Genomic DNA, 12,324 nt, shown 5'->3' with positions numbered 1-12,324 from the left:
GGGATGAAGTAGCCAGGAACCATGGCTGATGCTGGCCTTCACGATCTCTTTGCAGCCCCTGCTCAGCCGCACCAACACCGGGGCTCTGTCTCTGTTCTCCCTCCTATCCTCAACCTAGCCCTGTCCCTCATCAGGGCCGAGCTCCGAAGTGGCCACCTTCTACATGGGGCTCAGGCACTGAAGTAGCCAGGAGCCAAGGTTGAAGCTGGCCCTCACGATCTCTTGACACCCCGTTATCGTCCCCACCAACACCGAGGCTCTGTGTCTCCGCTCGCACCTAACATCAAACTATCACTTACCCTCCTCGGAGCCAAGCTCCAAAGCGACCACTCTCCACGTGGGGCTTAGGCACTGAAGTAGCCAGGAATCAAGGCTGATGCTGGCCCTCACGATCTCTTGGCAGCCCCTGCTCAGCCGCACCAACACGGGACTCTGTCTCTGTTCTCCCTCCTATCCTCAACCTAGCCCTGACCCTCATCAGGGCCGAGCTCAGAAGAGGCCACCTTCTACATGGGGCTCAGGTACTGAAGTAGCCAGGAGCCAAGGTTGAAGCTGGCCCTCACGATCTCTTGACACCCCGTTATCGTCCCCACCAACACCGGGGCTCTGTGTCTCTGCTCGCACCTAACATCAACCTATCCCTTACGCTCCTCGGAGCCAAGCTCCAAAGCGACCACTCTCCACGTGGGGCTTAGGCACTGAAGTAGCCAGGAATCAAGGCTGATGCTGGCCCTCACGATCTTTTGGCAGCCCATTCTCAGCCCCACCAACACCGGGGCTCTGTCTCTGTTCTCCCACTTATCCTCGACATATCCCTTACCCTCATCGGAGCCAAGCTACCAAGCGACCACTCTCCACGTGGGGCTTAGGCCCTGAAGTAGCGAGGAACCATGGCTGATGCTGGCCTTCACGATCTCTTGGCAGCCCCTGCTCAGCCCCAACAACACCGGGGCTCTGTCTCTGTTCTCCCACCTAACCTAAACCCTCATCAGGGCCAAGCTCCGAAGTGGCCACCCTCCTCATGCGGCTTGGCACTGATGGAGCCAGGGCTGATACTGGACCTACGGTCTCTTGGCAGTCTCTTCTCAGCCACACCAATACCGGGGCTCTTTGTCTGTTCTCCCACTTATCCTCGACATATCCCTTACCCTCATCGGAGCCAAGCTACCAAGCGACCACTCTCCACGTTGGGCTTAGGCGCTGAAGTAGCGAGGAACCATGGCTGATGCTGGCCTTCACGATCTCTTGGCAGCCCCTTCTCAGCCCCAACAACACCGGGGCTCTGTCTCTGTTCTCCCACCTAACCTAAACCCTCATCAGGGCCAAGCTCCGAAATGGCCACCCTCCTCATGCGCCTTGGCACTGATGTAGCCAGGAGCCAGGGCTGATACTGGACATACGCTCTCTTGGCAGTCCCTTCTCAGCCACACCAATACCGGGGCTCTGTCTCTGTTCTCCCACTTATTCTCGACATATCCCTTACCCTCTTCGGAGCCAAGCTACTACCTTCCAAGTGGGGCTTAGGGGATGAAGTAGCCAGGAACCATGGCTGATGCTGGCCTTCACGATCTCTTTGCAGCCCCTGCTCAGCCGCACCAACACCGGGGCTCTGTCTCTGTTCTCCCTCCTATCCTCAACCTAGCCCTGACACTCATCAGGGCCGAGCTCAGAAGAGGCCACCTTCTACATGGGGCTCAGGTACTGAAGTAGCCAGGAACCAAGGTTGAAGCTGTCCCTCACGATCTCTTGACACCCCGTTATCGTCCCCACCAACACCGGGGCTCTGTGTCTCTGTTCGAACGTAACATCAACCTATCTCTTACCCTCCTCGGAGCCAAGCTCCAAAGCGACCACTCTCCACGTGGGGCTTAGGCACTGAAGTAGCCAGGAATCAAGGCTGATGCTGGCCCTCACGATCTCTTGGCAGCCCCTTATCAGCACCAATAACACCGTGGCTCTGTGCCTGTTCTCCCACCCAAACTCAACCTAGCCCTGAACCTCATGAGGGGCAAGCTTCGGAGCGACCACTCTCCACATGGGGCTTGGCACTGAAGTAGCCAGGAACAATGGCTGATGCTGGCCTTCACGATCTCTTGGCAACCCCTTCTCAGCCGCACCAATACGGGGGCTCTGTCTCTGTTCTCCCTCCTATCCTCAACCTAGCCCTGTCCCTCATCAGGGCCGAGCTCCGAAGTGGCCACCTTCTACATGGGGCTCAGGCACTGAAGTAGCCAGGAGCCAAGGTTGAAGCTGGCCCTCACGATCTCTTGACACCCCGTTATCGTCCCCACCAACACCGGGGCTCTGTGTCTCTGCTCGCACCTAACATCAACCTATCCCTTACGCTGCTCGGAGCCAAGCTCCAAAGCGACCACTCTCCACGTGGGGCTTAGGCACTGAAGTACCCAGGAATCAAGGCTGATGCTGGCCCTCACGATCTTTTGGCAGCCCCTGCTCACCCGCACCAACACCGGGGCTCTGTCTCTGTTCTCCCTCCTATCCTCAACCTAGCCCTGACCCTCATCAGGGCCGAGCTCAGAAGAGGCCACCTTCTACATGGGGCTCAGGCACTGAAGTACCCAGGAATCAAGGCTGATGCTGGCCCTCACGATCTTTTGGCAGTCTCTTCTCAGCCACACCAATACCGGGGCTCTTTGTCTGTTCTCCCACTTATCCTCGACATATCCCTTACCCTCATCGGAGCCAAGCTACCAAGCGACCACTCTCCACGTGGGGCTTAGGCGCTGAAGTAGCGAGGAACCATGGCTGATGCTGGCCTTCACGATCTCTTGGCAGCCCCTTCTCAGCCCCAACAACACCGGGGCTCTGTCTCTGTTCTCCCACCTAACCTAAACCCTCATCAGGGCCAAGCTCCGAAGTGGCCACCCTCCTCATGCGGCTTGGCACTGATGTAGCCAGGAGCCAGGGCTGATACTGGACATACGCTCTCTTGGCAGTCCCTTCTCAGCCACACCAATACCGGGGCTCTGTCTCTGTTCTCCCACTTATTCTCGACATATCCCTTACCCTCTTCGGAGCCAAGCTACTACCTTCCAAGTGGGGCTTAGGGGATGAAGTAGCCAGGAACCATGGCTGATGCTGGCCTTCACGATCTCTTTGCAGCCCCTGCTCAGCCGCACCAACACCGGGGCTCTGTCTCTGTTCTCCCTCCTATCCTCAACCTAGCCCTGACACTCATCAGGGCCGAGCTCAGAAGAGGCCACCTTCTACATGGGGCTCAGGTACTGAAGTAGCCAGGAACCAAGGTTGAAGCTGTCCCTCACGATCTCTTGACACCCCGTTATCGTCCCCACCAACACCGGGGCTCTGTGTCTCTGTTCGAACGTAACATCAACCTATCTCTTACCCTCCTCGGAGCCAAGCTCCAAAGCGACCACTCTCCACGTGGGGCTTAGGCACTGAAGTAGCCAGGAATCAAGGCTGATGCTGGCCCTCACGATCTCTTGGCAGCCCCTTATCAGCACCAATAACACCGTGGCTCTGTGCCTGTTCTCCCACCCTACCTCAACCTAGCCCTGAACCTCATGAGGGGCAAGCTTCGGAGCGACCACTCTCCACATGGGGCTTGGCACTGAAGTAGCCAGGAATCAAGGCTGATGCTGGCCTTCACGATCTCTTGGCAACCCCTTCTCAGCCGCACCAACACCGGGGCTCTGTCTCTGTTCTCCCTCCTATCCTCAACCTAGCCCTGTCCCTCATCAGGGCCGAGCTCCGAAGTGGCCACCTTCTACATGGGGCTCAGGCACTGAAGTAGCCAGGAACCAAGGTTGAAGCTGGCCCTCACGATCTCTTGACACCCCGTTATCGTCCCCACCAACACCGGGGCTCTGTGTCTCTGCTCGCACCTAACATCAACCTATCCCTTACGCTCCTCGGAGCCAAGCTCCAAAGCGACCACTCTCCACGTGGGGCTTAGGCACTGAAGTACCCAGGAATCAAGGCTGATGCTGGCCCTCACGATCTTTTGGCAGCCCCTGCTCACCCGCACCAACACCGGGGCTCTGTCTCTGTTCTCCCTCCTATCCCCAACCTAGCCCTGACCCTCATCAGGGCCGAGCTCAGAAGAGGCCACCTTCTACATGGGGCTCAGGCACTGAAGTAGCCAGGAATCAAGGCTGATGCTGGCCCTCACGATCTTTTGGCAGCCCATTCTCAGCCCCACCAATACCGGGGCTCTGTGTCTGTTCTCCCACTTATCCTCGACATATCCCTTACCCTCATCGGAGCCAAGCTACCAAGCGACCACTCTCCACGTGGGGCTTAGGCACTGAAGTAGCCAGGAACCATGGCTGATGCTGGCCTTCACGATCTCTTGGCAGCCCCTGCTCAGCCGCACCAACACCGGGGCTCTGTCTCTGTTCTCCCTCCTATCCTCAACCTAGCCCTGTCCCTCATCAGGGCCGAGCACCGAAGTGGCCACCTTCTACATGGGGCTCAGGCACTGAAGTAGCCAGGAACCAAGGTTGAAGCTGGCCCTCACGATCTCTTGACACCCCGTTATCGTCCCCACCAACACCGGGGCTCTGTGTCTCTGCTCGCACCTAACATCAACCTATCCCTTACGCTCCTCGGAGCCAAGCTCCAAAGCGACCACTCTCCACGTGGGGCTTAGGCACTGAAGTAGCCAGGAATCAAGGCTGATGCTGGCCCTCATGATCTTTTGGCAGCCCATTCTCAGCCCCACCAATACCGGGGCTCTGTCTCTGTTCTCCCACTTATCCTCGACATATCCCTTACCCTCCTCGGAGCCAAGCTCCCAAGCGACCACTCTCCACGTGGGGCTTAGGCACTGAAGTAGCGAGGAACCATGGCTGATGCTGGCCTTCACGATCTCTTGGCAGCCCCTGCTCAGCCCCAACAACACCGGCGCTCTGTCTCTGTTCTCCCACCTAACCTAAACCCTCATCAGGGCCAAGTTCCGAAGTGGCCACGCTCCTCATGCGGCTTGGCACTGATGGAGCCAGGGCTGATACTGGACCTACGCTCTCTTGGCAGTCTCTTCTCAGCCACACCGATACCGGGGCTCTGTGTATGTTCTCCCACTTATTCTCGACATATCCCTTACCCTCTTCGGAGCCAAGCTACTACCTTCCAAGTGGGGCTTAGGGGATGAAGTAGCCAGGAACCATGGCTGATGCTGGCCTTCACGATCTCTTTGCAGCCCCTGCTCAGCCGCACCAACACCGGGTCTCTGTCTCTGTTCTCCCTCCTATCCTCAACCTAGCCCTGACACTCATCAGGGCCGAGCTCAGAAGAGGCCACCTTCTACATGGGGCTCAGGCACTGAAGTAGCCAGGAACCAAGGTTGAAGCTGTCCCTCACGATCTCTTGACACCCCGTTATCGTCCCCACCAACACCGGGGCTCTGTGTCTCTGTTCGAACGTAACATCAACCTATCTCTTACCACCCTCGGAGCCAAGCTCCAAAGCGACCACTCTCCACGTGGGGCTTAGGCACTGAAGTAGCCAGGAATCAAGGCTGATGCTGGCCCTCACGATCTCTTGGCAGCCCCTTATCAGCACCAATAACACCGTGGCTCTGTGCCTGTTCTCCCACGCTACCTCAACCTAGCCCTGAACCTCATGAGGGGCAAGCTTCGGAGCGGGCACCCTCCACATGGGGCTTGGCACTGAAGTAGCCAGGAACAATGGCTGATGCTGGCCTTCACGATCTCTTGGCAACCCCTTCTCAGCCGCACCAACACCGGGGCTCTGTCTCTGTTCTCCCTCCTATCCTCAACCTAGCCCTGTCCCTCATCAGGGCCGAGCTCCGAAGTGGCCACCTTCTACATGGGGCTCAGGCACTGAAGTAGCCAGGAGCCAAGGTTGAAGCTGGCCCTCACGATCTCTTGACACCCCGTTATCGTCCCCACCAACACCGAGGCTCTGTGTCTCCGCTCGCACCTAACATCAAACTATCACTTACCCTCCTCGGAGCCAAGCTCCAAAGCGACCACTCTCCACGTGGGGCTTAGGCACTGAAGTAGCCAGGAATCAAGGCTGATGCTGGCCCTCACGATCTCTTGGCAGCCCCTGCTCAGCCGCACCAACACGGGGCTCTGTCTCTGTTCTCCCTCCTATCCTCAACGTAGCCCTGACCCTCATCAGGGCCGAGCTCAGAAGAGGCCACCTTCTACAATGGGGCTCAGGTACTGAAGTAGCCAGGAACCAAGGTTGAAGCTGGCCCTCACGATCTCTTGACACCCCGTTATCGTCCCCACCAACACCGGGGCTCTGTGTCTCTACTCGCACCTAACATCAACCTATCCCTTACGCTCCTCGGAGCCAAGCTCCAAAGCGACCACTCTCCACGTGGGGCTTAGGCACTGAAGTAGCCAGGAATCAAGGCTGATGCTGGCCCTCACGATCTTTTGGCAGCCCATTCTCAGCCCCACCAACACCGGGGCTCTGTCTCTGTTCTCCCACTTATCCTCGACATATCCCTTACCCTCATCGGAGCCAAGCTACCAAGCGACCACTCTCCACGTGGGGCTTAGGCACTGAAGTAGCGAGGAACCATGGCTGATGCTGGCCTTCACGATCTCTTGGCAGCCCCTGCTCAGCCCCAACAACACCGGGGCTCTGTCTCTGTTCTCCCACCTAACCTAAACCCTCATCAGGGCCAAGCTCCGAAGTGGCCACCCTCCTCATGCGGCTTGGCACTGATGGAGCCAGGGCTGATACTGGACCTACGGTCTCTTGGCAGTCTCTTCTCAGCCACACCAATACCGGGGCTCTTTGTCTGTTCTCCCACTTATCCTCGACATATCCCTTACCCTCATCGGAGCCAAGCTACCAAGCGACCACTCTCCACGTGGGGCTTAGGCGCTGAAGTAGCGAGGAACCATGGCTGATGCTGGCCTTCACGATCTCTTTGCAGCCCCTTCTCAGCCCCAACAACACCGGGGCTCTGTCTCTGTTCTCCCACCTAACCTAAACCCTCATCAGGGCCAAGCTCCGAAGTGGCCACCCTCCTCATGCGCCTTGGCACTGATGTAGCCAGGAGCCAGGGCTGATACTGGACATACGCTCTCTTGGCAGTCCCTTCTCAGCCACACCAATACCGGGGCTCTGTCTCTGTTCTCCCACTTATTCTCGACATATCCCTTACCCTCTTCGGAGCCAAGCTACTACCTTCCAAGTGGGGCTTAGGGGATGAAGTAGCCAGGAACCATGGCTGATGCTGGCCTTCACGATCTCTTTGCAGCCCCTGCTCAGCCGCACCAACACCGGGGCTCTGTCTCTGTTCTCCCTCCTATCCTCAACCTAGCCCTGACACTCATCAGGGCCGAGCTCAGAAGAGGCCACCTTCTACATGGGGCTCAGGTACTGAAGTAGCCAGGAACCAAGGTTGAAGCTGTCCCTCACGATCTCTTGACACCCCGTTATCGTCCCCACCAACACCGGGGCTCTGTGTCTCTGTTCGAACGTAACATCAACCTATCTCTTACCCTCCTCGGAGCCAAGCTCCAAAGCGACCACTCTCCACGTGGGGCTTAGGCACTGAAGTAGCCAGGAATCAAGGCTGATGCTGGCCCTCACGATCTCTTGGCAGCCCCTTATCAGCACCAATAACACCGTGGCTCTGTGCCTGTTCTCCCACCCTACCTCAACCTAGCCCTGAACCTCATGAGGGGCAAGCTTCGGAGCGACCACTCTCCACATGGGGCTTGGCACTGAAGTAGCCAGGAATCAAGGCTGATGCTGGCCTTCACGATCTCTTGGCAACCCCTTCTCAGCCGCACCAACACCGGGGCTCTGTCTCTGTTCTCCCTCCTATCCTCAACCTAGCCCTGTCCCTCATCAGGGCCGAGCTCCGAAGTGGCCACCTTCTACATGGGGCTCAGGCACTGAAGTAGCCAGGAGCCAAGGTTGAAGCTGGCCCTCACGATCTCTTGACACCCCGTTATCGTCCCCACCAACACCGGGGCTCTGTGTCTCTGCTCGCACCTAACATCAACCTATCCCTTACGCTCCTCGGAGCCAAGCTCCAAAGCGACCACTCTCCACGTGGGGCTTAGGCACTGAAGTACCCAGGAATCAAGGCTGATGCTGGCCCTCACGATCTTTTGGCAGCCCCTGCTCACCCGCACCAACACCGGGGCTCTGTCTCTGTTCTCCCTCCTATCCCCAACCTAGCCCTGACCCTCATCAGGGCCGAGCTCAGAAGAGGCCACCTTCTACATGGGGCTCAGGCACTGAAGTAGCCAGGAATCAAGGCTGATGCTGGCCCTCACGATCTTTTGGCAGCCCATTCTCAGCCCCACCAATACCGGGGCTCTGTGTCTGTTCTCCCACTTATCCTCGACATATCCCTTACCCTCATCGGAGCCAAGCTACCAAGCGACCACTCTCCACGTGGGGCTTAGGCACTGAAGTAGCCAGGAACCATGGCTGATGCTGGCCTTCACGATCTCTTGGCAGCCCCTGCTCAGCCGCACCAACACCGGGTCTCTGTCTCTGTTCTCCCTCCTATCCTCAACCTAGCCCTGTCCCTCATCAGGGCCGAGCACCGAAGTAGCCACCTTCTACATGGGGCTCAGGCACTGAAGTAGCCAGGAACCAAGGTTGAAGCTGTCCCTCACGATCTCTTGACACCCCGTTATCGTCCCCACCAACACCGGGGCTCTGTGTCTCTGCTCGCACCTAACATCAACCTATCCCTTACGCTCCTCGGAGCCAAGCTCCAAAGCGACCACTCTCCACGTGGGGCTTAGGCACTGAAGTAGCCAGGAATCAAGGCTGATGCTGGCCCTCATGATCTTTTGGCAGCCCATTCTCAGCCCCACCAACACCGGGGCTCTGTCTCTGTTCTCCCACTTATCCTCGACATATCCCTTACCCTCATCGGAGCCAAGCTACCAAGCGACCACTCTCCACGTGGGGCTTAGGCCCTGAAGTAGCGAGGAACCATGGCTGATGCTGGCCTTCACGATCTCTTGGCAGCCCCTGCTCAGCCCCAACAACACCGGCGCTCTGTCTCTGTTCTCCCACCTAACCTAAACCCTCATCAGGGCCAAGCTCCGAAGTGGCCACGCTCCTCATGCGGCTTGGCACTGATGGAGCCAGGGCTGATACTGGACCTACGCTCTCTTGGCAGTCTCTTCTCAGCCACACCAATACCGGGGCTCTGTGTATGTTCTCCCACTTATTCTCGACATATCCCTTACCCTTGTCGGAGCCAAGCTACTACCTTCCAAGTGGGGCTTAGGGGATGAAGTAGCCAGGAACCATGGCTGATGCTGGCCTTCACGATCTCTTTGCAGCCCCTGCTCAGCCGCACCAACACCGGGGCTCTGTCTCTGTTCTCCCTCCTATCCTCAACCTAGCCCTGTCCCTCATCAGGGCCGAGCACCGAAGTGGCCACCTTCTACATGGGGCTCAGGCACTGAAGTAGCCAGGAACCAAGGTTGAAGCTGGCCCTCACGATCTCTTGACACCCCGTTATCGTCCCCACCAACACCGGGGCTCTGTGTCTCTGCTCGCACCTAACATCAACCTATCCCTTACGCTCCTCGGAGCCAAGCTCCAAAGCGACCACTCTCCACGTGGGGCTTAGGCACTGAAGTAGCCAGGAATCAAGGCTGATGCTGGCCCTCATGATCTTTTGGCAGCCCATTCTCAGCCCCACCAATACCGGGGCTCTGTCTCTGTTCTCCCACTTATCCTCGACATATCCCTTACCCTCATCGGAGCCAAGCTACCAAGCGACCACTCTCCACGTGGGGCTTAGGCACTGAAGTAGCGAGGAACCATGGCTGATGCTGGCCTTCACGATCTCTTGGCAGCCCCTGCTCAGCCCCAACAACACCGGCGCTCTGTCTCTGTTCTCCCACCTAACCTAAACCCTCATCAGGGCCAAGTTCCGAAGTGGCCACGCTCCTCATGCGGCTTGGCACTGATGGAGCCAGGGCTGATACTGGACCTACGCTCTCTTGGCAGTCTCTTCTCAGCCACACCGATACCGGGGCTCTGTGTATGTTCTCCCAGTTATTCTCGACATATCCCTTACCCTCTTCGGAGCCAAGCTACTACCTTCCAAGTGGGGCTTAGGGGATGAAGTAGCCAGGAACCATGGCTGATGCTGGCCTTCACGATCTCTTTGCAGCCCCTGCTCAGCCGCACCAACACCGGGTCTCTGTCTCTGTTCTCCCTCCTATCCTCAACCTAGCCCTGACACTCATCAAGGCCGAGCTCAGAAGAGGCCACCTTCTACATGGGGCTCAGGCACTGAAGTAGCCAGGAACCAAGGTTGAAGCTGTCCCTCACGATCTCTTGACACCCCGTTATCGTCCCCACCAACACCGAGGCTCTGTGTCTCCGCTCGCACCTAACATCAAACTATCACTTACCCTCCTCGGAGCCAAGCTCCAAAGCGACCACTCTCCACGTGGGGCTTAGGCACTGAAGTAGCCAGGAATCAAGGCTGATGCTGGCCCTCACGATCTCTTGGCAGCCCCTGCTCAGCCGCACCAACACGGGGCTCTGTCTCTGTTCTCCCTCCTATCCTCAACGTAGCCCTGACCCTCATCAGGGCCGAGCTCAGAAGAGGCCACCTTCTACAATGGGGCTCAGGTACTGAAGTAGCCAGGAACCAAGGTTGAAGCTGGCCCTCACGATCTCTTGACACCCCGTTATCGTCCCCACCAACACCGGGGCTCTGTGTCTCTACTCGCACCTAACATCAACCTATCCCTTACGCTCCTCGGAGCCAAGCTCCAAAGCGACCACTCTCCACGTGGGGCTTAGGCACTGAAGTAGCCAGGAATCAAGGCTGATGCTGGCCCTCACGATCTTTTGGCAGCCCATTCTCAGCCCCACCAACACCGGGGCTCTGTCTCTGTTCTCCCACTTATCCTCGACATATCCCTTACCCTCATCGGAGCCAAGCTACCAAGCGACCACTCTCCACGTGGGGCTTAGGCACTGAAGTAGCGAGGAACCATGGCTGATGCTGGCCTTCACGATCTCTTGGCAGCCCCTGCTCAGCCCCAACAACACCGGGGCTCTGTCTCTGTTCTCCCACCTAACCTAAACCCTCATCAGGGCCAAGCTCCGAAGTGGCCACCCTCCTCATGCGGCTTGGCACTGATGGAGCCAGGGCTGATACTGGACCTACGGTCTCTTGGCAGTCTCTTCTCAGCCACACCAATACCGGGGCTCTTTGTCTGTTCTCCCACTTATCCTCGACATATCCCTTACCCTCATCGGAGCCAAGCTACCAAGCGACCACTCTCCACGTGGGGCTTAGGCGCTGAAGTAGCGAGGAACCATGGCTGATGCTGGCCTTCACGATCTCTTTGCAGCCCCTTCTCAGCCCCAACAACACCGGGGCTCTGTCTCTGTTCTCCCACCTAACCTAAACCCTCATCAGGGCCAAGCTCCGAAGTGGCCACCCTCCTCATGCGCCTTGGCACTGATGTAGCCAGGAGCCAGGGCTGATACTGGACATACGCTCTCTTGGCAGTCCCTTCTCAGCCACACCAATACCGGGGCTCTGTCTCTGTTCTCCCACTTATTCTCGACATATCCCTTACCCTCTTCGGAGCCAAGCTACTACCTTCCAAGTGGGGCTTAGGGGATGAAGTAGCCAGGAACCATGGCTGATGCTGGCCTTCACGATCTCTTTGCAGCCCCTGCTCAGCCGCACCAACACCGGGGCTCTGTCTCTGTTCTCCCTCCTATCCTCAACCTAGCCCTGACACTCATCAGGGCCGAGCTCAGAAGAGGCCACCTTCTACATGGGGCTCAGGTACTGAAGTAGCCAGGAACCAAGGTTGAAGCTGTCCCTCACGATCTCTTGACACCCCGTTATCGTCCCCACCAACACCGGGGCTCTGTGTCTCTGTTCGAACGTAACATCAACCTATCTCTTACCCTCCTCGGAGCCAAGCTCCAAAGCGACCACTCTCCACGTGGGGCTTAGGCACTGAAGTAGCCAGGAATCAAGGCTGATGCTGGCCCTCACGATCTCTTGGCAGCCCCTTATCAGCACCAATAACACCGTGGCTCTGTGCCTGTTCTCCCACCCTACCTCAACCTAGCCCTGAACCTCATGAGGGGCAAGCTTCGGAGCGACCACTCTCCACATGGGGCTTGGCACTGAAGTAGCCAGGAATCAAGGCTGATGCTGGCCTTCACGATCTCTTGGCAACCCCTTCTCAGCCGCACCAACACCGGGGCTCTGTCTCTGTTCTCCCTCCTATCCTCAACCTAGCCCTGTCCCTCATCAGGGCCGAGCTCCGAAGTGGCCACCTTCTACATGGGGCTCAGGCACTGAAGTAGCCAGGAGCCAAGGTTGAA

Source organism: Calonectris borealis, chromosome 13, assembly GCF_964195595.1.
Source record: "Calonectris borealis chromosome 13, bCalBor7.hap1.2, whole genome shotgun sequence".
NCBI lineage: Eukaryota > Metazoa > Chordata > Aves > Procellariiformes > Procellariidae > Calonectris > Calonectris borealis.
The sequence above is the reverse complement of the archived record's forward strand: the minus strand, read 5'-3'. Positions refer to the sequence as shown.